Source organism: Hippoglossus stenolepis, chromosome 22 (assembly GCF_022539355.2).
Source record: "Hippoglossus stenolepis isolate QCI-W04-F060 chromosome 22, HSTE1.2, whole genome shotgun sequence".
NCBI lineage: Eukaryota > Metazoa > Chordata > Actinopteri > Pleuronectiformes > Pleuronectidae > Hippoglossus > Hippoglossus stenolepis.
The window spans coordinates 9,655,694-9,681,043 of record NC_061504.1 but is presented as its reverse complement, the minus strand read 5'-3'; the positions used below and the strand labels follow the sequence as shown (position 1 = coordinate 9,681,043).

Genomic DNA, 25,350 nt, shown 5'->3' with positions numbered 1-25,350 from the left:
GTGGACGGGAAAACAGGAAAGTGCGACCTCCGTAATTTCTGTCATTTCTGTTCTGCTCCAAATCATTTCAGAACCGTTTAACGTTAACACACGTGACCTTGTGAGTGTCTTTGTTTTGGTTGTGGTGGACTGAGGTCAGGTCTGTGTCGTGTCCCAGGGCTAATAGCGGGCTAAATGAGCCGGGTGAGTTGCAATGAGGCCAAGAGTCCTTCCAAAGAGCTGATTAATTAGCACGCCCGCTCTTTCACAATGCAATTTATGCAATTAATAAATCTGTTGAGACGAATCAGATTATGTTTTTCCCCCCCTCCTTGGTTGGGCTGTCAAGTTCGATGCAGTGTTCAAACGGTTGAGTCAAGCCTGTAGGTCTGGTGTGTCGCCACCGGTTCTCCTGAGGACGGGTGACCTTTGACCCTGTGGTAGCCTTGAGGTTACCACGCGTTGACCCCAGCAGTTACAAGGGTGCATTCCCACTGAGAGGGTTGAAGGCCTGCAATCCCCCAAGGCCACATACACAAACATATGCGCGCACATTCACGAGCAACACATGCGGCCACATTTTAAATACCTGCCGAGCTCCGCAGCTGCTGAGTCGGCAAAAACAAAACTGCCTCGTTTCAATAATCAAGTTTGACTTTGAAGGTTTTTCTTTTTTTTTTCCTGTGAACATTAAATATCCCCCAGAGTCACAAAGTCTGGCATGGCTTTATTAATTAGCGCAATGAGCAGCAAGTGATTTACAACCAGTCTTTGGTGTCAGAGTTTAGAGTTGTGGAAATAGGTATCATTAGTGTGCGAGACGCTCTAAGTAGTGGCCATATACACATAATGAAAGCTTTCATTAGGTATCAGGGAGTGTTGGTTGTGCAAGTTGTGTGTCAGTGTGCGTGTCCCTCCGTGTTGTGGCAGTGTGACACACACCAGAGAATGCGTGCATTCCTTTGTTCGTTTCTCTCTAACATCAGGGTCCCTTTATTTGGCAACAAGCAACAGGTTTCATCGAACCATGGCGACGTGCACACAGTTCTCTCTCTCTTTCCCTCCATCTTATCATCTCACTGGATCGTCCCGTCCCAGTATCGCCTTCACCCACCAAACCTCCACTTTGGCAGGTCAAAGTGAAACCACTGTATCACAAGGCGCCCGTCTGCCTCACCCCACATCACCTGTCCGCTCATGTACAAGTATTTACATTTTGTTATAGACTCAAACTGCCGTCAACTGATTTATGGTTACAGATTCACAATACTTTGTGCAGCAGGTTGATGATTTTTAAAGACTTTACAGGTAGCCTGGGGAAGTTCACTGTTACTTTCATACTACTTTCAGATCATTTAAATATCACCTGAGTTGGAATTTTCCTATTAATTGCAAATAGTATATAAACAAATAAACCAGAGACAGCACATTTTTCTACGTTGCTAATACCTGAAATCTAATTCTCTAGTTCTCTCTGGAGCCAAAAGATGTTAGTCTGTACCACTTTTTTTCACATTTGCAGTAGTATTGCAGTACTAGTTACTCCCCAAAATCTGTTATCGCAGTTTAAAATTCAAAGGGACTAAATCCCAGGCGACTTCGTGGAGGCCATTTACAGTCTTGCTATGGTCTAGAACAAATATCTCGAAGCTATTGGATGTATTGCCATGAGGACATTTTGTGCAAACATTCATGATCCCCCGAGGATCAATATTTTAAAGTTTACTGATCCCCTGACATTATTTTAGGTCATGTTATACATTAACATGAATTACTTTTGTGAGAGTAGTACCACCTCCTTCAATCAACACATCTCATTTACGTTTCATATTTTTTTTACAGGCCACCTGGCTCCTGACTGAAAGTACACCTTCTCATGACACCTCCTTTGTAAGATGTGAATTTATTCAGCACCATCACACAGACATGTTGGTATCAGTGCTGCTGTCGCTGCCTGTGGATCAAACTACATGACAAGATTAAAAAAACTCTCAAACGCCCACTGCGCCAATGCAAAGCAGCCAAATAACTACAGACAACAGCAGTTCATCATTAACACTGCAAGTCTCTCCGGGTGTGTGTGTGTGTAGACAGTGGGATCTGTAACCTTATGTAACGTGTGGAGCTATATCCTGTAGGTTTGTCATCTGTTGGTAAATTAATCATTAAGTCCTGTTGCTGCACTGAACCATCACTGGCCTCCTTTTTTTTCAAGCTGTGCTTCAAGCTGCTTCTTTTGCATAATACTAAAGCCTGGGTTTAGGTTTAAAAAGGAGATATGGACATATTGGATGATTCTTTTTATCCACCATTTCGTCTTGCTGACTGTATTTTGAATGATTACTCTGACTATTAAGGCTACATCTATAACAATACGTTTAAATCCATCAACTCTGTCACAGATATGCCTGGCGTCCACACTACTCTGGAGTTTTAGTGCCACTAAAATGGACAAGTTTGGCCTAATTTTAGTTTGAAAACTCCAGGGCAGCATTTTACTCTGGATGGGCAGGAAGAGATGTTTGGAAACGTAGACACTCACTTGCTGATTGGGTTTTTATGGTCACAACGCAGCCTGTGCTACAGTTACACGACATCTAAAACGTAGTCGTACGGATGTAGCCTACAATGCTACTGCCCTGATTTTACTGTATTTTGCATTCACTGTGAGCCAAACTTTTCACCAACTCTCAAGGGAAACAACCAAAATTAGACATAAAAGATGCCGGGGATTGACTCGCGTTTGGGACAAAATTAAGAGTAATCCACAGGGGCATCTTCTGATGGCTTCAGTCCTCGGGGACTCATTGATCTCAGCAGCAGGCTTTATCTCAATTCCTGTCTTCCCTGCTGCTGCATGCAGATGGTTGTGCTCCTTAAAAAAGCACCGTTATCAGAGAGGAAGATTTGAGCTGAGGTAAAAATATATTCTTCTTCTTCCTTCTCTCTCCGTCACAGCACACACACACACACACACACACAGACTCCGTGGGAGTTGGCTTGCGTGTCGGCTCGATACGCGCGGTGCCAAGGCAGCAGCCTGGTGCAGCAGCGACTGTGAGTCATAGCTCGCAAGAACACAGCAAGGAGCCATGGCACCCAGTCATTAACAACACACACGTATGCATGTACGCACACACGCCACAGGGGTTCCGGGCAGAAGGAAGACACCAGGTGCCGGGCAGATGCAGAGGTTTTGCAGATTCAAGTTAGAATCAGTATGGATGAGTTCGGCCTGTCTCTGTCTTTTTGTGGGTTTGTATATTCCCTCTCTTTTCTCTGTGCATATTCATTTCTTCTTCATCCAAACCCAGTGAAAACAAACAAATACCCTTTGCAGGGGACGGCATTAAGAATCTTCGTGATCGCTTTGTTTACTTAAAAAGTTGAAGATGCTCTGTGCTTGGTTGCAGAAATCTATGGTGGTGTGCGTCACACGTAAAAATGCCCACGTCACCATTCATAGATTGCATTAAAAGCCCCTATTAATGATCAACAGACATGATAAGATGGAATAATTGATGATTGTTCTCCAGTACTCGGGCAGCCTGTAAAATGTGAGCTGTGGTTAAGCAGAGCACGACACGATCCTGGTGGCTAAATGCCTCATTGGACTCTAATGTAGCATGAGGAGCTGCAGCACCATTCACACTTAGAGGAGGTGGACTTATCGCAAATGAAGAACCTCTGCACCAAATCAGATAATCAGACGTTTTCACTTGGAATCAATGCTATTATTTTGAAGATCAAGTTGAGGACGTTGCTTAATTTGTTTTAATATTGATTGTGGATCAAAGGAGACTGTCCTTCGACGTGGTCCACGCTTTGAAAAATACAATTGGCAAAGGCAGAGCAAGCAGGAGGCAGGACATGACACACACTGCGGAAATATCACGTTTTTGTCATCGACAATGACATCGGCCCTTATTTTCTGCCCACAGATTTATCGTATGCATCCTCCCAATTGTCGCTAAAGTCACGTATTCACACAGTTTCGCAGTTTTACATCCCTGTAATGAATGTGTTTGCGGTGTCCACAGATCAAATTCAAAACGATTTCAGATTCTGACAGTGAAATGAACCACCAATATGCAGAGTCATAATAATACGTATTTGATGGTTTTATGTTCCTTGTGCTGCAGACACGAGGTCGTAAACAACACAAGGGTTCCCAGAGGTGGCATCATCACTTGCAGATAATTTGAGTGGGAATGCGCTGTGGGACTGGTGGTGAATGAAATCTGTATTTTCTCACAGATTGTTCCCTCTCTCTCCAGCTCCCTTGCTCTCTTTCTTGTACACACACACACACGCACACACACACACACACACACACACACACACACACACACACACACACACACACACACACACACACACACACACACACACACACACACACACACACACACACACACACACACACACACACACCTGAGCCCACCAGTGAGTGTATTATTCTATCCCTAGCAGCACCAGCCCCAGGAGAGCTCGGGCAGGTATAGCGTTACATCACTGACACACTTTACCATTAGCAACAGCTCATTAGAGTAAACCAGCGCCGCTCTGCCCACTAATCACTGTTGGAGAAGTTACTAGACTGAAAGTTGAGCTGCCAGTGTTGTTGACTTGTGAAACTGTGCTAAGATCATGAAAACACTCATGTTAAGTGTTTTCTGTTGAGGAAACCAGAGAAAAGACGACAATAGATCCGTATATTGCACATCTGAATTCAACTTACACATTTCATTGATACATCCTTAACAAAAGAAATCAAAGGAGAGAGTGGACAACGAATTGTTGCCTGAGAAATCAACAGAAATGTTGGAAAACACATCCACCCCCTGGTCCAGATCTGCACCAAATTTTAACAGTTTCTTTTGTGGGTCATGCTCCACCTTTCTACAAAATTTCAAGGAAATCGGTTGAGTAGATTTTGCATAATCCTGCTAAAGCATAACCTCCTTGGTGGAGGAGAATGTGATTATGTGTCAGGCTTTGCACTCTAAGACACTTGTTCTATCAAATGTCACTAAATACACTAAACTTATATAAAGTTGTACACTGGGCTCACAAGACTCGTGCTCGACTGCAGTGCACTGAATTTATACAGTAAAGTGACATTTAATTCAAATAAAATGTGTCTATATGGAATAAAACTGCAAAGACTTGAGTTCTTGGCACAAAACAACCAGTATCTTTCACACTTTGTGTTTTTGGCATCAAGGTAGTTACAGTGTGTAGAATTTAATAAAGTTGGCAGGCGCAGGCAAACAAACAGCAAAAGTGTAGCAGGAGGAAACTCAGGTGTGTTAACAGACAAACAGAGAAGAGTGAAGAGAACAGAGGCTATATACACACACAGAGGGAGGCTGGGTAATTGAACTCAGGTGCGACACATGAGGAAGGTGCAGACGATCACAGGAGCAGGAGGAAAAACTCTGCAAGAGAAACACAAGGAAAGAAGCTGCAAAGTACAACAGGAACTACAGATGCAAATAGATATAAATCCCAAAAACTTTAAGATTACAAAACCAAACTGAATATCGAAATTCCACCAATTCAACAAAAAGTCAGACACAAAGTTTCATAAAAATATATAAAAAGAGTCAAAACAAGATCGATCAAAAGTTCAAATACTAAACACAACACATAAAAAAAAACCACGATGGCAAATAAGAGTGCACAACAGTAAAAAAAAAAAAAAATCACAAAACACAAAACACATGGACAGTTCATCCATCCAATCAGTGATGAGCCTTGTTGAGCAGGTTCCAAGGTTTTCTGTGGGAGGTTAATGTTGTTGTGATTTGTAGTTCTGTCTTCATATTTGTTGTTGTGTATCATGATTTGCTGTTGTGATTTGTTGCCGTGTGTGTTTTCGTATTTACTGTTGGGTCGTGTGATTTGTTGTTGTTGTGTTTTGTTGTTTGTCGTGTTTTGTTATTTGCTTTTGTGTTTTGCACTTCAGGGCCAATCGAATCAAATTACCAGACAATTTAAAGTACTGACATATTTATACCTCTTCAGGATAGTGTATAAGTATCTATAAATACATGGAATATATGGACATTGGTCTCTGCACAGCTGCTGAATAAATGAAAACAGTGTTTGAACATGGAATGTGTATTTATACAGTTTATATATATAAACTAAATGTATAGTATTCTATAAGTCATATATTTTTGCACCATCCTGGTGACTCTCTGCCAAGAGCTCCAGCATTTGCTTTGCTTTAATCCGTTATTTGTTGATGTGTCCCTCCATTGGTCTCCAATGCAAAACAAATCCTTGTCCATTTATGACACGTACAAGTGAAGTGATTCAGAGCCAGATTACGAGGGTCTCCGGACTTGGCTCAGTCAGTGCTGCTTTCAATACTTCCGAGAGATGGATGAGAGACGACAAGAGGGGAGGGGGGGAGACAGAATGATAGATGGACCAGCCACAGAGGAGGCATACTCAGTGGACGTGAGCCAAGAGCCCTGTCTGCAGGGGCAACAGGGAGGGATCAGGTCCTCCTCTGGAGAGCTCCAGCCCCTCCTCATGACCCTGTACGTCCCACTTGTATCTCTCCCATTCCTCATACCCCCCGTTTTTCCTTCACTTTTTATATCTCTCCCCCTCCCCTGATATTCCTCCATCTGTCTCCGCTCTCCTCCCTCTCTGCTCAGCTCCTTCACAGAGGTGACGACAGAACTTCCCGGGCACGTGTTGCGCAGACGAACCTCCAGAGCCTCTAGACACACACCAACACACCAACACACACCAACACACACACACATGCTCAGCCGTGCCCAGACACAGGACACATGTTGAATGGATTCATTCAACATCCCCAGACCGACCTGGGCTGGTAGAACATATAGTAAAGTCAGTAGCCAGTCAACATGTAATACAGAAAGATTCCTTCATGAGTTTCTGTCACATCCTATTGTCCCTGGATGTAGTGATGCATAAATACAAGTGTTCATATAGTAGAGTGGGCTTCAAACTAAAATCTAGACTAATCCCTATTCAACAAATCAACATTTTCTTCCTGTTTGGAGTCTGCTTGTTCCTCCAGTGTCTGCATGGGTTTTCTCCAGCTTCCTCCCACAGTCCCAAGACATGCAGGGTGGGGTTTAGGTTCATTGGAGACTCTGGAATGACCATAGGTGTGAACATGAAGGGTTGTTTGTCTCACTGGTGACCTGTCCAGGTTGTGCCCCACCTCTCACCCAATGGCAGCTTGGATTGGCTCCTGCTCCACCCCCCCCCCGTGACCCTCAAAGAATGTCATGTCAGTCTCCTTATACTATTTGCACAAATCTTTTTAACAGAAATTAACTTTTTGCACATTTGTGTTTATGTACAAATGGGTTCTTCTTATGTACAAACGTTTTTTTCTTATATACAATTTTTGTTTTTACTTGCTCGTACAATCAGCCTGTGCCACTGCAATTTACTTATGACATTTCATACAAACCACTAAAGTGAAAAGGTGTATATAATGTACATACTCATGATATTTGTATTCTCTTGTCTATCTCATTCTGACCTGCCTAATGCTGTAACAACTGAATTTCCCCTGATGTGTGGATCAATAAAGTTTTATCTCATTTTATAAGCGGTATCGATAATGGATGGATAGATGTTCTCTTGCTGGGAATAAAATTTGGATTGACACCACGGTAATGTCTTTCTCAGGCTTTTCTAACTTTGCAGAGCTTTTACAAAAAACACACCAGAGGAAAGAAAAACTGAAAAGCATAATATGTCTCCTTTAAATGATTACCAGTAAAAGCTATTTCGGCGATGGAAGCTCCCATAATGAAGCCAGGTAATGAACGCTAACACCATCATCTGGTTTTGAGCTTATTTCTACCTTCCTGATTTTTCATGATTAATGGAACTTGGAGAGTGGACGACCCCATGTGTAAAGATGATCATGGAGATGAAGAAATAATACTCGTAGATGTTTTTTTCTTCTCTATCTGGATTATGTCTTGTAAGTGTGCTTTCTCTGGCAGTAAGCACCAGCAGATTCCGAGCATTAGATGTCGAAACCAGCGCTTTGAACACCACACGGCCACTGGAAAAGGCCTGGGCTTCGAATACGTTCGCTGTCCTATAGAGCAGCAGATATCGGATATGCAAATACGTTTTAAACAGGTTTGGAACGGATGGCAGTCTCTTGAGTAATTCATTCTGCTGAGTAAAAAGACATAAAGCAGAGAAGGATGCGTCAAACCAACTCAGTGAACTCTACGAATTAAATCAACATGATTTGGGGCAGGACTCCGTGAAATTGCCAGACACATCTTCGTTGCCAGAAAGTGTTTTGTTTCTTCTCAAAGAAAAATAATGGCCGCATTATCAGGCTGGAATCTGCGCTTGTTTTCTGTCTCGAAGCTCGTGGGAGCCTGAGTTTCTGCAGGACAGGGTTGACGTTAAGGGGCATACGATGCACATTTCCCTGGGTGTACTTGATAGGAAGCCATAAAACACAACATTACATCACCACCGTAACTTTATCATAACCTATATGTTATGGGGGCCGGATCACTGTGTGTATACGTTCAGTGCATATATCATCTGAAACCAAACACAGCGAGGAGTTTCAGCGAGGGCGTACTGCTGAGAGCGCTCATTCGTACCTTGGAGAGAATGTCCGTGTGCCTGACATGTGTTTCTCGTTGGGGTTTCAATTGAGTTTCAATTGCCAATCCGAGCCAGGTTCTCACCTCCAAAGCCTCCGGGCTTATGTGCGAAGGGAGATGTGAGACAAATTTGAGAAATAGATTCTTCTCGTGTTGCAGGGGCCGCTCGACGCCAAGTGGAGAAGTGTAATGGTTCGGACCACATACCTGAATGAATGACAGCAAACGGGGGTGTGGGAGGAGAACCCGTTTTTTGACCTTGTGGAACATTTTGTGAGATACACTTGTCAGCAGTGAATATAAAGCTTTGAATAAATGGAAAGCTAATGCAGGCAGCAGGTTAGCTTAGCACAGAGTAAACCATTGGGTGCACCTTCAGAGGCTGAGAAAAGTCCATGCACCCCCACCCCACAATTTTTATCAGTCATTCATAATAATTCAGGGAAGAAACTTGTAAAAAAGAATCCAAGTAGTATTATTTTTTAGTATCATTTAGTAATATTTTCCTGTTGTTTTGAGCGCATCTGCCTGCACAATCCCCCACTGCGTTCTTCATATGTGCAGCATCAACAAAGCCCCCAGAAAGTTTTCTAAAAAGCTGTATTTCCCAAAATATCAACTTTCGTTCACATCAAGCGAGCCATTCCAAAAGACAACTACTCTTGAGCCACGACTAATATCGCAAAATTAATACAAATAATGTCAAATTTGCAACTTGGACAAAATGATAGTATTGACTCCAAGCAGATAACAAATAGTTTTATAAAGTGGTTTATACTCAAACACTTCATCTGCAAGAGGAAGACACCAAGTCCTCTGGGACATCTCAGTTAAGGAACCTTCAAGAGAACATTTTTCAGAGAGTATTTTCCCAATATTTTATCTGTCTTTGACAAGCTGTGGTCTGAAGGGAGGCTTTGACGTTTTTGGCTCCACATGTAACAGCGGCAGGAAAATTCATTTCTGGACTGTCAAAGACATTTGTTCTCTGTGGCCTCCCAAGGCGAGAGTGCAGGCCGAGGTCTTTCCTTTCCTTTCCTTTCCTTGATCCTTCATTCTCCTCTCCTTTGCTTTCACCCACCCTCTGATCTCCACTCCTGCTCTTGGTTGACATACCCCCTGGATTTTGTATGTGTGTCCCTACGTGTGTGTGTGTGTGTTGAGAGAAATTCCTCAGTATGGTCCAGGAGCTCCGTGTTGTCACACACTTCCTCCCTGGGGCCGAAACCCCGAGGAGGAGGAGGAGGAGGAGGAGGGAGTTTGCTTGCTATTTCAAATATTTTCAAAAAATGTACAAAAAGTTGGACGGGTTTAGGCGAAACCTTTGTTCATGCAGAAGACATAAAATTCAACAAGAACGTCTGGTGAGCTTGTATAGTTGATGAATGTTAAAGATGTCAGGCAGCTTTCTTTATTAGAGTGAAACATACCATTAAGGCCCCCCCACCTCCACCCCATGTCGTTCTATCTACGTGTGTGTGTGTGTGTGTGTGTGTGTGTGTGTGTGTGTGTGTGTGTGTGTGTGTGTGTGTGTGTGTGTGTGTGTGTGTGTGCGCGCATCGTGCCTAAATGCCCGATGTTTGCTTTTTAGCTTGCCTCAGTAAGCTCTCAGCCAAAAGGCTCATTTGTTTAACCCCCACTCACTCGCAGACCCACAGAGTCGAGTTTGTGTTCGTATGCGCTCCTTCTCGTAAACCGTGTTGAAACAAATAAATGACACAGAAGTGAGTTTGCATTTGAAACGGCTATCATTCACTCATTCACTCCTCATAGCAAACACACTTCACATTCAATCTACCTAAAGTTTAGTTTTGGCAAAGCCCAAATGACCAAGTGACTGAATTACATGAGATTATGATTAGAGTTGGAGGCTACACAGCTTTTAATGAAACCAACGTTGCATCCGTGTTAAATGCACTCCTTTGTTTTACAGCTTTGGAGTTGATCATGTTTGGTGGTCTTTGGGTCAACAAAGGCTTAAAGATTACACAGTGTCGTATAAGACAGGTTGAGCATTAACTCAGAGAATGAGGTACTCACTTTAAGATCTATATACAGAGGAGTTAATGGCTAGACCTATATATGGTCACAGGTTTGATCCAGGCAGAAGCATGACTCATCGGAGGTAGATGGCAGATATGAACCTGCCATTTGGTGCCGATATCAGGCGGCATTTTCCTCTCCTCCCGCTTCCTGTTTTAAAATACCCTCCACACTGATCAACAACAACCTCCGAGCTAGCAACCGACACAATGGGAGTGCCAAGTTTTGACGAAGGTTTAGATCGTGCAATCACATGTTTGACATACATCTTTTGTGGCACTTTCTTTATGAAGAATCCGCCGTTGTAATGACAGAGATCACCTCCCCATGTGCAAATGTTCCATCAAAACAAGTTCCCTCCCCCCAACACTATGTGACAGGGGCCCCGTGTTGCTGCAAACTTGGCTTAGCTCCGCCTAAGCCGATTGTGATTGGTTTGAAGAAATAGGGACAAGAGTTTTTTTCCACCCTTTGCTGAATGATAATGGGTGAAGCCACAGCATTGTGCAGCCCAACATAGAGCTTTAGAGATACTGTAGGTCAGGCCATGGGAGACTAGGCAAGGGACATTTAGCCAAATATTGCTTTCTTGTATTATATTTTTTTTGGTAGAATACAATTCAAGTTTTAACACTTTGGAAACTTACCCAGATAATCACTGAATAGATCAATAAATGTACTTTCACATATTTAAAGTCCATGTGTTGACACTTTGGAATTGGGCATTATTCATAAAAGAAGATAATACACAATAACTGTGTATGATATTTGACTTACACAGAGCGCCTGTTTAGTCAATCACCATCAACGTTTACTGACATAGCTGATTCTTCAGCCACTACTGGACATTTCACCATATGTGAGGATCCAAAGCCTAAATCTTGAGTTACAGGACGAACAATGCTGCTGCTGCTGAGTTTGGGATTTCAATGCCTCGCAGTCCAGTCCTGAGGGGGAAACTGCACTTCACTAACACAGTCTTACATTATAGATGTGGTTGGTTGGTTGGTTTGTGTGTGTTGGTTTTTGTGCTTGCTCGTGTGTTTGTTTGCTAGTTGGTTGGTGGGTGTGTTGGTAGGTTGAACAAACAATAGGTAAAGTATTTACCCACTTAAGGTTTACAAAGTGGAACAAATGGAACACAATCAATGACAGTGGTATACATGTGGATTATGATGGTATAACCAACAGTTTTGCCAATCACAAATTTGCCTTGACAAGGAAAAAAGGACAAAAGTAGGAAATCCATGAAATAATAACAGTAATAAATATTAACTATCTAATTCTTGTTTTTGCAGCAGATTATTTGTCCTATGAAACTTTGATCCAAAACCAGATGTTTAACAGCAATCTCAAATGTATCTATTAATTTGCATTAAAATGTTGCAGACATATTCAACATGTATGCCGCCTTTCCTAAGGGGCTGCCATTAAATCCCTCATGTAAGTCAAGTGTGGGTCTCTTGGCCTGGCGGTGACTTGACACGTTCAGTAATTGTGTTCAGGAGTGGGGATGCAGCGGTGGGATGCAGCGGTGGTCTGCAGGCGGCGACATGGTGACTTCCATCTATTCAAGCTGAGCTCGACGACCACCTGACCTAATATGGTCAAACACTCGAGAGTTAAAGCACCGGGCTCTCAGGGGTTCAAGTCCCTGACGAAGTGCTCAGGTATGCCAGGTATGGTAACTGAGCTGCTGGAGGTCCTGTGCAGGGTGGTAGTGTGTGTGTGTGTGTGTGTGTGTGTGTGTGTGTGTGTGTGTGTGTGTGTGTGTGTGTGTGTGTGTGTGTGTGTGTGTGTGTGTGTGTGTGTTAGGACTAGGTGTGCCCTGAGCAGTGAACAGTACATCCACTCAGTGGGATTAACATTTAACCAGTGCGCACATTTACTGTTACACACCTGTCTGCAATAACACCACACCAGTGAGTCAGGAAGCTGTAAGTTTCTGTATGTGTACGTGTGCGTGTGCATGTGCGTATGTGTGTCCCTGCAGGGGGGAACCAACTGTTGATCTACTTCATTCAACAATTACCACTCAGAGGTGGCAGGAATTCCAGAAATGAGGAAAGACTGTTCCAGTCCTTCCACTCGGAGCCTTTTCCTCTCATAAAAATACCTGAATTAGTTTAATTAGTCGGCTAAGCCGTTCTCGTGTCATACCCGGTCTCACCCTGGAAAGTCCACTTGTCATATTGAGTTATGTGCTCCTGCTTAAAAATTAATTATTTGGGGCATGCAGGCAGGTTATAGGTGCTGGGCTTAGTGACACCTGGACAGGACACTGGGCTTTATACAGGAAACGTACTGTTTGTAAAAATGTTAGTTATTTTAGAATAAGACATTTTTATCATCACTTTTATTTCTTTTGTTTTTTTGCTAAGAGTCAAATGAGCAGGATGATACCACTCTCTTGTCCGTCCAGTCAATTGAAGCAACTGCTAACAGCTGCTTAATTCCGCTGTTTTCTGCAAATTTCCCCTTAATGGGAATAATAAAGGATTATCTTATCAGCTGATCAATTTATAAAGGGAAACAGCTAGCCTAGCTCTGTCTATACCAGCTACCACCAGGGTAAAAAGCTAAATACTTTTTTGGAAATACTTCAAAATACAAAAGTCTTTTCTCTACTCCAGAAAAAAAATCCGAAAAATGTCCTTGTTTAGCCAAGGGAGATCCTTCCAGTAAGTGTAACCGAAGCTCGGGTGAACTGCATCTGATGACAGCGTAGTGATAACAGTGCACCCCTCCCCACAATCCCCCCGTCCCCGTTCTGCCTGTGGTTACAACAGAGATGACACAGGTAGATAGACAAATGAGGGGGGGGGAGAAAGACAACATAGATTACAGGTAGATAAACGTGATGAGTGACAGCCACTGACCAGACGTGCATGGAGCTGTTGTGAAATCCTCTTATCTGGATTTCTAAAAAAAACATTTGCTTTTGTCTTCGGAGAAAAGACTTTTGTTTTCAGTGAGACAGACGAAGAGGATGATTCAGTTCTCTGTCTCCTCCAGATGATGTTTTGTGGACGAGCGGACCACTACGAAACGCAGCCCAGACTCGACTCCCACACCGTGATTGACAGTTTTCCTTTAGGCCAAAATCTGGAACCACTTACCTCATTCTGAGAGGGGGTTGGAGGTTTTAGAGATGGGTTATACAGGGTCAAAGTGAGGAGGGGCCTGGTGGGTAATGAAACAGATTTTTTCCCTGCATATTGCTTAAAGATATCAAACTATTTTACCAGCGATCTGAATTGTAAATGGTATTCCAGGCTTTTTATTGCCAAATATCTGGATTTGAAGCTATTTGTTGGTCCAGCTCAACTTATCTCCTCCGTCCGACAGTTTAACAGGGTTAAATGTCACTTAAATGCAAAATTCATTAGTCAAGATTACGACACACTCTGAGGTTATCCAGTTTTTCTAATGACTGGATATCACCTTTCAGACCAGGCCTCAAATCATAAGCCGTGTTTTTAAGTTTTCGCTCTCACTGCTGTCAAATATATTATCTCCCGGACCCAGTTAACGTTTCCACATTAAAGTTAATCACCAAACATGTGCAGAGAAGAAAGAAAAATCATAACTTATATTTCCCGATCCAATAAATACCTGGGAATGCTAACCAGGCCACTTCAGGACAGCTGAGCCTTGAGCTCAGGTGAGATGCTTTTCCAACAACCAGATCGGCTGATAGGGAGATAGTGGTCTAAGCCATTCATCGCTCGTGTTATTTAAACTGCCGCCACAAAGCGCGCAGTCCCACATCAATCTGGATTGTTTTCAAAGCAGTGTTCCAGAAAGAAAAGGAGAAGAGGAGGAGAAATGGCAGAGATAAAGGACAGGATCAGAGACGAACAACGTGCTGCGCCCCAGCTCCGACACTTTTCATCCACCGTGCCGTATTTCCACGCACCAGAAGGTGACAGGGGCCAGGATTTACCGACCCAGAGGGCCCCCTCCTCTTTTGTGCTCTCCACGCTGCGCTGATCCTCGCTTCCTCTCTGGCCGCATGTGTAGGCCTATAGGTTTACCTTTTTATACCCGCTCCCTGTGTCTGCTGTAAATAGGCTTAATGTTACAGATGACTGTGTGCGAGCACAAAGAGCCGGGGCCAAGCACAAAGGCTGACTCTATTTTGCGTGGAGGCGATGGGAACAGGTGGAAAGAGAACGACAGGGACACTGAAGATGATCCGATTTCCCGTTAGAAGGTTCAGCAGCTATGTGTGTTATTCAGGTGGGTTGATGCATATGAATGTGACTGTAACAGGTGGAGACAAAAGCTGCTCAGTCAAACAGGTGAAAGTGTTTTTGCACTTTTTCTTAGCACAAATGAAACAAAAACTGTAGAAACTATAGCATTGCACATTCTTTATGTCTGGTGAGCTAGAGCCACGTTACGATGACAGGAACTTTCCCCCAGAACAAGGAACATTTGCAGGAACTACTTGAGTTTTTGAGTCTCCACCGCACAGACCAGGGTCTACAACTGTTGACTTGTGTAATTCCATTTAAAAAGAAAATGTTCATCGCCAATGATGGTGAACACATAAACTCCCATGACCCCATGCAGCTTGTCGACATCACCGTCAAAGTTTTTTCTTATTTTTTTTATTGAGACATCCCTAGTGGCCAAAGTTATTTAGTGTACATTTAAGTTCTAGGTAAATCTTTTTCACTCCAAAAATGTCCCTGCTCAGGGGGTATAACTTTATGAAAGTATCAGAACCTTTAGGATGGCTAAATGTACCTGATTTGTTTTAGTGTTTTATTTCAGCTGCCATTTTCTAAAAACCTGTAGCTGCGTGTGTAATGTGTTTCCTGTTGTTCTTCGACATATCGACAATTTGGAGCCACAGAAGAAAGCCTGTGACGGATGGACCGACGATGAAATCCAGGCCCTGATGAGTATTTTTCCCGAGGAGGATTATTCAGAGGGAATTGGAAACAGTGGTGTGTAGTGATAAAGTTTATTATTTGAAGATATCCTGTAAGTATGAACTGAAGCGTACTCTCCTGCTGACTAACAGCGCGAATGCCTCTGGATAAGAGCATAGCTGCAAAGACGAGAGTGTGTAATGCAGGTTGTAAATCAAGCTGTCAGAGCAGCAGCCAGCAGGGTGAACGAGGGCGTCCGTGGGTCCCTCGCTGTGTGGGCTGGCTGGCTGGCAGGGACAATAAGCCATACTGTTTGACCTGCTCGATCTGTCCCACTGCCAGGTTCACGGACATTCAAACGAGCTCTCTTCCCTCCCCTGACTTCACAGCCCAGGCTGAAAATTCAATCCGAGCACTCTGCCCCACAAATCAGGGACTTGCCACATTTTGAAACCTTATATTTCTGGAGACAAATCCACGTCTGTGTCGAGAAGAGTTCAACATTTGACGGGCAAGAACGAAATAGTGGAATGGGTTAGGTGTTTGGTTTTTGTTTGTGTTGCCAGGGGGAGTCTTCTGTCAAACTATGACACCAACTTTGTGATAGGTCGTGTGCTTGCTCCCGATTGGGTCTTCAGATTGACCCTCATCTCTTCATCCTGATCATGCTTTTAACATGGAGCTCTATTACTATTACATTGTTTTCAGACATGAAAATTGGGTACAGACTTTTTCTGGAGTTTGCCTTCCACATGTGAAGAATTCAGCAGGAACATTTCTGAAACATTCAGCCAAGGGGTGGCACTTGGATAGATCATGCATGGGGCAGGACAAGTGTTATAAATTCCGATGTGGAAAGCACAGCGTCGAAGCAGTGAGGCATCACCAAAAGTTCTCGAATATCATTCAGTTTCAGAATCTCGTTTCATTTCAGGGAACCGTCTATACTGATGCTCTTACGGAATATGGTGGATGTGGTGAAGATGACTCTTTAGCCTCTTCCTGTCATACCCAAAAATTGCTGTACTGTAAAAGAAATCTATATTTTTATCAGCCATCAACACTAGCGGGTGGGGGAATGAAGGGGTTAACATCAGTAGCTTGTTGTTGAAGATAAACCTCTGTCATTCGCTTTCAGAGAAAGCAGCAGGCGAGCGTCTGACACTCGCTCAATTGCACACTGATTAATGACCCATTGAGTCTGCGAGTAGAAAGGAAGCCGCTCTGGATTATTGAAATACTGGACATAGCTACACAGGTTCATGTGTCAGGCAGCGCTTGGAATAACACACTGTGTAGTAAATAACACCTTCACACATCCTGACCAAGTGTCAAGTTTGGAGTTTCAGCACGGAGGCTACTGTGTGTGGCGCACGCCTGCATCCACGCATGTCACACATGCCACAAAGAGGAGCGTTCACCCACCACCTTCATAACCTTCATAAATCAGATGAAACGGCCCATGTAAAAACCCTTGTGTATAATTTATAAAGAAGAGGTGAACCCAAAGGGCCTTTTATGGCGTATAATTACTGCTGTATTGTGATGGGTGTCTCAGTGGCAGAGTCCCTGATGAGTTTACAGTCACTTTATTATACTGACTGGTATTTTTAACACAGATTCTGATGAGAGCGCATATCTTTTGGAGGTAGTACACCATGTATTCTCGTCAGGGGTGGATCCAGGGGCAGGGCCATGGGGGGGCACTGGCCCCAGATGGAATCTTAATGGTACCCTGAAGTGCCCCTGTCCTGTCAGTAGTCACTTACAATACAAACTAAAATATGACAATTTGTTGATAATTCTTATATTTCCCAAGCTTTTTTGAAGTACACAATGCACTTGAACAAGGAGCAATTTTCAAAATACATTAAATTATGTGTGGCTTTGTTCAAGAGCTATAGAGCTAAACAACATGGTTCAGGAAGTAAAAAAGCCCATTCTTCTTCTGAATAGAGATTGATCTACAAAATATTTTAACCATCCATGGTAGACTTAGCATAAGCTATGAGATTGTGAAATAATGCTCCCTTAGAAGTCACTAGTTACATGATATGAACTGCGCTTTAAGAAAAACATGTTTGTCGAGGGGAAATACCACACTGCCGACAATCCACGGGTGTAGTAGGGACGTCTCTGATTGGTGGAGATCGCTGATACCATGGAAATGTTCATCACTACCACAGAAATGATGTCGGCCATGATTAAATCATTCAGCGTTACCACACTTTCACTCTACTAACACTATATGAAACGCTGTACACATACATGGAAGAAACAAACTACACTGCAACACTTCATTGACTCCAAGGTTTAAATTCAAGAGGAAATCGTTAGAAAGGGATTGTTCACAATGGTTTGTGGGATGTTTAGTTCCTTCACTCTTAAAATAAGGATGTACACAGTCTTGCAACTTTGTCTTTTTTTTGGTCGGCCTCATTCCACGCTTAAAGCTCTTTTAATTAGGATTTTATGAAACGTCAATGGAGAGAAAATAATGGGAAACTTACTTCTGGAAACCAGAAACGTTGTTAGAGTGGGTGGCGACTGTTGCGCTCTATAAAGCTAACAGCGAATTACTTAAATGTGCACCTTACTGAATCAGGAATTGGGCATGGATGTTGGACTCGGCCCTAAATTGTGGGCCCCTTTATGACCCCTGATTTAGAAAGATCCTAGATCAGCCACTGCTTTTTAGTCATGCCTCCATAAAACTCACGGGGTGGATGTATATAAAATTCACTGTAGTGAGCAGAGGGGGAGGCCTGTGTGTGTGTATGTGTGTAGGGGAGGGAGGGAGTGAGGGGGGGCGACTTTGAGTTTAAGCCAATAGGCGCACAGCAGCGCTAATGTCATTTCTACGACGCTTTAACTTGGTGCCAGAGCTGCGCAGCGCTCAGCCCTGGTGTTCGTCTCATCGCTGCGTGTGTCCGCGATCATGCACTGAAATCACTCCTGTACATCCAGTGAGGTGCGTGTTGTGTTTGCTGGATGTCTCTTCCTCCACCACCGCTACAGTCGTGATACTATTTTTGGATAAACGGAATTATTCGATTATCCGACTCCTGGATCAAGTTGTGTCCTCTGAGAGGTGAGTGCTCCGGGTTTGGCACAGGGCTGCTCCTCTTGTTTTCTGTAGAAATGTTCCAACCTTGCGCTTAAACTGCATGAAGCTGTTTGTGTCTTATACATTTGTGATTTAGAAAAGAAAAACTTTGTGTAGAGAGGCTTGTTTGCCTGAATCTTTTTTTTAAATATTCCTGCGTCAGAAAAGGGAAATAGTTCGTCTCTCCACGAGTTTAAGGGCAGACACAGGGAAACGAGAAGGAGAGAGGTGGTTGAGACTCGATGACACGTTTTCCCTGAAGGAGAAGAGTGAAAAAAAGGGAATCTGTGGCTGCGTCCGGGGGGAATGTGTGTGCGCGCTCTTGTGCGTAAAGACGCACTTAATGGGGGGTTGCATTTTGGTCTCCAGATGTGTGGACTCAGCTGTTGCTTGTCACTCAGGTGGTCCCCCTCTCTCTCTCTCTCTCTGTCTCTCTCGCTCTCTCTCTCTCTCTCTCTTTACGAGCTCCTCAGAATCACATCAGCGTTGACAGACCACAGCCCCAGATCCACAGAAAACATTACAGAGTGAAGCCACACAGAAGTAAAGCGTTTTCTCATATTCAAATCACACTGAAGAATTAAATCCACATTTAAAACAGGTGTAACTTGCTTTTTTCTTCAGTTGCATGCATTGTATTGACCTCTTTGTGCACAAGTAGTTTGTAAATGAGTTTTTAAAAAGGCCCAAGAAGAATGTTTGAGCACTGATCATGAGCCCTGTACATCATGACGTGTTTTACAGTGCAGTATGATCTGTACTGAAGCCAGTGGTGGCACCTAGCGGTTGGGGAGGTTGGTGGAGATGCTGCAGTGAGTGAGAGCTGCAGCCTTTGGGATCTTCTTGTGTTTTTGCATTGGTGGAAGTTCATGATTTTTTTTTTTTTGTGCAAATACTCAAAAGCATCCTAGGTGAGAGTTATTTAAAACAAATAATAAATCTTTAGCTTTGTTAACAACATTTTATTCAATCTAATCTGGAGCTCAAACTAAACATGTCTATGCTGAGGATGTATTAAAGCACCCTGTGCCAGCAATCAAAGACTGCCGGGCAGTTTTTGCTGATCCAGCATCAGTGCAGCCAAGGATCAGGTGACATGAGGTGTGTTCCCCCTCTGTGGGAGGCCAGACTGCGCTGGGGGTATACATGCTGCAATGCTAAGCCTTTGTTAATGAGTACGTATCTGTGTGTGTGTGTGTGTGTGTGTCTGTGTGTGGTACCGAGTGGAAGTGCTTATGTTACTTTGCGTACACACATTTGTGTTCTTTAGTGCATCTGCATTTCTGACTCTGCTTGTGGTCATGCATTTGTGTGTGTGTGTGTGTGTGTGTGTGATAGGTGTTTGGGCTCAGGAGTTAAGCTGCTGTTAATTGGTCAGCCATTTGGACCGCAAGGGAGAATCAAGTCAGGCAGTAGCTGAGGTGATCGGTATGTTTGACGTCTACGTGATAGATTCTGTGCTTCTAATTCAGAAGCTGCATATTTTACACGTCAACAGTAACACGTGTGCAACAGTATTAAATTAAAGAAATTGTTCAACGTGAACTTTTTATATAGAAGAAGATTGATGCCACTCTTGTGTCTGTAAATTAACAATGAAGGTAGAGGTAGCTGCTGCTTAGCTTATTTTATATACTCCAGACATTTTCCAGAAATTGCTCTTAAGGGCCGTATGTGAAAATGCAAATGTCCAACAGGCAGGTGCAGTGTAAAATTTAGCAGACAGCCCTGCCAACATGACTGATACCCAACTTTGATGTCCGCAGCAGAATTTATCCATCATGTCATAAAGTTAGATTCTCTGTTTAAACACGTCAAAGTGAAAATGCTTTGGCTGATGACGCAGATCTTGAAGAGACGACCTTTCAGGTTTCTGGACTGGACATGTAGCATCACAGAATTATGAGTCTGGCTTTGGTAGAAGAAGAGGATGATGGATCATGACTTTCTGCTTCATTTCTTTCTTTTTTGTTTATGGTTGATTTCTAAACCAACAGACACATTTTTCGCTATCTTTTCGATGACACGTCTTCGTGCTTTCTCATGTGCAGCCCAGATTCTCGTCCTCCAGCGGGGGTTTGAGTGCCAGAGAGGAAATCCAGCCTGGAGATTGTTTTGATATTGTTGGACTCTCTCCTGGAAAACCTTTTTTCTGCTTCAGCGACCAACGGTGCTCTAGATTTAGAGCCTCTGGCCTCGCCACTTAAACACCTCATATGATCACTGCAGTGAAACTGTTGTTGAAGACTCAATCCAAAAAGGAGATTAACAGGATTTAAAATAGCACGAAGACTAATTTTGCAACTTTTTAATGGGAAGCTTAAATCCTGGTTTGCTAAATGTAATGGCTCTGCCCCCCTCAATAATTAATACACAGCAGGGGTGTCTCTAGGGATGAGGCCAGGGGGCACTGGCCCTAGCTGAAATCTGATTAACTCCTGAAGTGCCCCAGTCCTCTGTTTAATTTGTTCATAAATTTTGACAATTAGATGTGTGGCTTTGAATCAAAGCTATAGAGGAATGTGTTAATGTGAACCTTACTGAATCAAGACGTACACATTGATGTTGGACATATAATTGGGCCCTTTGTAAACTATGGCCCCTTTATGGCCCTTCATACAGAAAAGTCCACGACCTGCCACTGATTTACAGTGTTTTGGAGCATTTTCACAAATTTACAGTCCATAAAATTATAACCAGAAACTAATGGTGTATACATGTGGGATTGTTTGCTGCTGGCTGATTCTGGATCAGTGGGAGTCCTGCAGTATTTGCAGATATCTTGTGTTTGAGTTGGAGCAAAGATTTGGCAGCAGAATAAATAAATGGAACTAATAAGAAACATAAACATTAATGTGACATTTATGTGTGTGTGTGTGTGTGTGTGTAAAAACAGAAAGCGTGAGGCCTCCATCCAAGTCAACACTGTTATGTCTGTACGGCTCAGACCAGCATGTGCACACACAGGCAAGTTTGTGCTGTCAAACTGGAATAAATCGAGTGTGGGGTTGCGCGAGTGGTTCCAAACCATAGGAAACACACCCTCACACACACATATGAATACACACACACACATTTGCTTGCCAAGCAGCCATCCCCTGTAGTTGTGTGTGTGTGTGAGGGGCCAAACAGTGAAGTGCCAGTCGCTTAACAGAAGAATCAGTGCACAATGAAAAACAGAACGTTTTCTTGGAAGAACAGAAATATAATAATTATAGTTTTAGACTGGAACCACCCGGTTCTACAGGCTATCAGGTGCATCATCCAAATCCTTATTCATTAGTTTATATAATTAGGATACAAACACTAGGTATATACAAAAATATAGGAGCAAACCTTTGTTTTTCCTTTTCCCCCCATTCAGTAAAACAGAATAAGTCAAACATGTATATACACACACACATATACTGTACACAATCAAATTGTGAAGTAATAAAATATAAAAAATATAAAACAACGTTACAAACAAAATAAAAAAGCACCTTTATGAACAGAGTAATGAATCAAGAGGTTAATTAATAATGAAAATAATCATTAGCTGCAGCCCTGCATTGAAATAGTTTTGGCTTTTTCACTACGTGTCAAGGTAAAGTGAGTTTTTTGGTCATGTGATTTATTTTTGAAAGAAATATTGCTCTATAAATGGTGAAAGAGAAGCTTATATTGCTTATAAATGTGTGTTGGCTCACAGTAACCACAAACCATCGCTGTGCCGAGGGGGTGAAGGGTGCAGTGTGTGAATGTGTGTGTGTGTGTGTTCGGGGACGGGGCGGCGGCGGGGGGGGCAGACCCTTGATGTGCGAACGCTAATCGTGATCCTTGAGCTCATTGAGTGGTTTCAGAGCGAAGCCTGCGGGCCGCACTGGCTCCACAAGCCTGGTATTATGGTCAGCTTGTGGGGAGGAAAAGTAATACAGGGCTTAGGCAGACTATCAGACACTGAGTAATGGACTCTGGGAGGGAGCTGCACTCCTGTTTCTGTGTCAAAACTTGCCGCTGAAATCAAGTCGCCCGCAGCACTCTGCGAAGCGATGCAAAGAGCGAGGTGTTGTTGAAAGTTCCCGACTCGTGCCTGCAAGTGAGAGTCAATTTGGCACCAACTTAATTACCCATACACACAGCTCTATTTGATGATGAATACAGCCACACACATACACACACACATCTGCCCAGACACTGCCAGTCGCCAGCCATGGTAGCTATGGAGACATTAAAGGCGACGATTATTAGATGATAATAATTAAAAGGCTTTAAAGCTCAAGGAAAGGTAAACAGTATAGATAGAAGCACGGCAGTCTCGTATAGGAAGACAGGAACAACCACATAATTACTCCCAGTCAAATGACCACCCTGAGGCGCAACACAAATGATAGCCTTCAGTTTTGTTTTTGATTGGGTAAAACATAAAAGGTCTCCATAACAGATTTGGGGTTTTTCTCGGGTTCTACATCACTCAGATTATTGCCGGAGTGATGTGAAAACCTCCGACGTCCACTTCTCGTGATTGTGTTTCACAGTTTAGCTGCTTTCAGATATGCACTGAAGTCTGGAGGTTTTCCAGAAATTTTCCAGAGGGGTTTTATCTGAGAATGCCAATGTCCGGGTCAGCTGCTCTGGGCATTTTCTAGAACCTTTCCTCCCAAGTAAAATGTCCAGAAAATGTCAGAGTGAGAAAACAGCAGGAAGATTTTGCGAGCGAGGGGGCTGGTATCTGTTTGCTGCAAACCAAAAACGTGATTTCCGCAGTGGAATTATTGTCATGTCCAGCTTCCTGCATGTTCCGGACATTTTCCATGTCTGAAAACGTCTTTTACTGTTTGGTGGGTTCATGTTTTCTCTCCCACCCTTTTCTAAACTGACGAGAGAACATTATAATGCATCCTTTGCACCGGTACCAAAAAAAAAGAATCTTTCTGTTGATAGTGAAAAGCTGACATTTTTATGGCATGCAATCGTGAGTGTGATCGAAACACAGCCCCGTTCCATGAAAACAGTTTAACTTGCAGCCGTTTGTATCATATAAACATTTTGAAAAATGTCCCTTTAAAACGTAAGCAACGTTTACTCATTTTGACAGAAAGCAGTTATCGAGCCATCATGGGGGGAAATATAACTTCATTTAAAGAGCGATAAAACTGCAATTGTTCATAAATACTCCAAAGTGAATGTATATAGGGGGAACTTCTTTATGTGCGAGTCTGGGATCAGGATCTTCGATGCATGCCTCAGGAAAACATGACTTGGCTTCAGTCCTCCCGTCTTAAATTGGTCTCATGTGGTCTCATGTGTTGGACATTGTGTTCCGGAGGCTGAGACCAACTCCTGAGCCGAACGTCTCAACTCTAATCAGAGACAGTCTTCTCCTTTCCCTTCCTTTCCCTTCCTTTAACCAGCCTCCCTTCTTTATCCCTTTTTTAAACTGAGATCCCGCTATGATGCCGTGAAGAAGACCTCTCATTATTTCGGTTTGCTTGTTCACACTGGAGCAAAGCTGGAATTAATGCTGGTGATGTTAGATAGTGTGCCGGCTTTCTGGAATCAGAGGCGCGATGTGTAACACAACACCGTCGGCTTCTGATCTGCCATGCCAAGCTCTCTTGTACATAATGACGTGTTTTACAGTGCAGTATGATCTGTACAGTCCAGCTCTACGCTGCCGGCGTAGAGCTGGAACAATGCGACATCCATTCACTGGTTGTACTTTTTGTACAGAACGGCGAGGCAGAATAAAGGCCCGACGTTACAGCTTTGAACAGGTTGTATAAAGGGTCTTCTTTTGCCGTTTCACCTCACATGGCACAGGATGCTCTCATAAATCTGTCTTTTCCATTGACTAATCACTGTCAGTCTGCTTATTAAAACAGAAGCAGATGAGGCAGAGATTATTTTTTTTAGCTTTGTGAAAATATAGGTTGCACTATTTGAAAAGGAAATATCTACACTGAAACGTATATTTAAACTTTCCCCAAAACCTTGGCTGCTGGGTGGTCGTCTGTCTCCGCAGTGGTCTCTGAGGGACATGCCCTATCTGTCACTGTATCTGCGTGTTGTCCCAGAGGAACACCAGGCTCTTAATCCATCCAGGGGGGGAAATGGCTCCAGCCAATCTGATGCCAAACCGGAGTCAGGAAATTGGCTGTTATGATAAACACTGTATAAGTGAGGTTGGGGGGAATTACAGGATTTTCACCAAATTCGCTAAAAGTTGCACATTCACTCGTGCTTGAGAACTCACATGAGTCGTGTTCTCAGTAGAAATTTGTCATTGAAGTTGCAATAATCAATATTTTTAGAGTTAAAGTAGATGAAATGACTAATATCATTCAAGCCGAATCGATCAGTAACATAAATGGGCCTTTTTTCATCAAGTTTAATGAATGATTCTATGGGAAAATAGATAAAAATGTAAAACTCCATATCTCGGTATGTTAAAGTGGAAAAAAGATCCTGGATTAACCTCTTTGTGTGGAAATCTGTGTTGTAGTTTTACTTAACGTTGTTCTCAAACAAACAAATGGAAAGGGACGAACACAACCTCCTTGGCAGAGGTAGCTAATATTTTCCAAGTGGCCAAAACTCAACTCCAAATGAAAGTTAATGTTGTGTTGTATGTCTTTGATGTGTAAATTTGTAATATCAGCTTGAAAGGGCAATAATATGTCAGTGGTTATTATGCTCAAACCAGACGTTCCTGGAC

General features: G+C 43.0%; 1 protein-coding gene across 2 annotated transcripts in view; it reads left to right on the top strand.

The window, feature by feature from the left end:
* Positions 1–15,505: 15,505 nt before the first annotated feature.
* The window catches only part of prickle1b (prickle homolog 1b), a 30,936-nt gene continuing 21,091 nt past the window's right edge, over positions 15,506–25,350 (top strand). The window contains exon 1 of one of the 2 annotated variants that reach the window (XM_035147807.2): positions 15,506–15,622. The gene's annotated coding sequence lies outside the window, so the exon portion shown is untranslated. Of the gene's footprint in view, positions 15,623–18,399; positions 18,639–25,350 lie in introns of those variants that run through there. The other variant, XM_035147806.2, reaches the window with a different exon arrangement.